Here is a 997-nt window from a genome sequence, read left to right as displayed (position 1 = left end):
CACTTGCCAACTCTTTGAATGCTCTTATTCTTTTTCTTATTGCTTTTGTTTTTTTTTTTTTTTTTTATAATCAGATATTTTTATTTTTTTGGCCACACATTTTGTGGGACCTTAGTCCTCTGATCAGGGATCGGACCTATGCCCTTGGCAGTGGAAGTTCTAACCACTGAACTGCCAAGAAATTTCCAAGAATGCTCTTGCTTATTTTGGACTAAGCAGTTGTCATTAGTTCAAATTAATTCCACATTAAGAGTTAGTTTTTCAGAAATCTAAAAGTTAGTTAGTTTTTCAGGAATCTAAAAACCTAACCTCAGTGGAGTTCCCAGGACACCTTCCCTGATCCTTAAGAAGAGGAGTGTAGACTGTTGGGCAAATTGGCTGGCGGGTAAAGCTGGGAGGTCCCGGCCGGGGGCGCCGGTTGGAGACATGATTGCAATGCGGGCCTTAGGATTTGAGCCAAAGAAAGAAGAAATTAAAAAGATGATAGCTGAAACTGACAAAGAAGGAATTGGCACCATTAGTTTTGAAGAATTTTTTGCCGTAATGAGTGTAAAAATGAGTGAAAAGGATGAAAAAGAAGAAATACTGAAGGCTTTCAAATTATTTGATGATGATGATACAGGAAGTATATCACTGAACAATATCAAGAGGGTTGCTAAGGAACTAGGGGAAAATTTAACAGATGATGAACTTCAGGAAATGCTTGATGAGGCTGATTATGATGGGGATGGAGAAATAAACAAGCAAGAATTTTTGAAAATGATGCAAAAGACAACTCTTTATTAATACTGTCTTTTGTGCCTTCTGGAAAGTTGTTAACAAGTTTGTATTTGTTGTAAGTTCCATAATAGTGAATGTATTCATTTTCAGTGTTTAAGTTTATATACATAAACTGGTCTCTTGATGTCTAATCCATGTGAGAAGTTACATGTTGCTACCAATATGTTCTTAAATCTATAACATCAAGAAATAAGATGCAGTAACTTCCTTAAAAAAA

General features: G+C 35.7%; 1 pseudogene; it reads left to right on the top strand.

The window, feature by feature from the left end:
* The first annotated feature begins 426 nt into the window (after positions 1 to 426).
* On the top strand, positions 427 to 786 carry LOC139038516 (centrin-4 pseudogene; annotated as a pseudogene).
* Positions 787 to 997: the final 211 nt, after the last annotated feature.

Source organism: Odocoileus virginianus, chromosome 15 (genome assembly GCF_023699985.2).
Source record: "Odocoileus virginianus isolate 20LAN1187 ecotype Illinois chromosome 15, Ovbor_1.2, whole genome shotgun sequence".
Classification (NCBI taxonomy): domain Eukaryota; kingdom Metazoa; phylum Chordata; class Mammalia; order Artiodactyla; family Cervidae; genus Odocoileus; species Odocoileus virginianus.
Note: the sequence above shows the minus strand (reverse complement) of the source record. Positions and strands in the feature narration are given on the sequence as shown.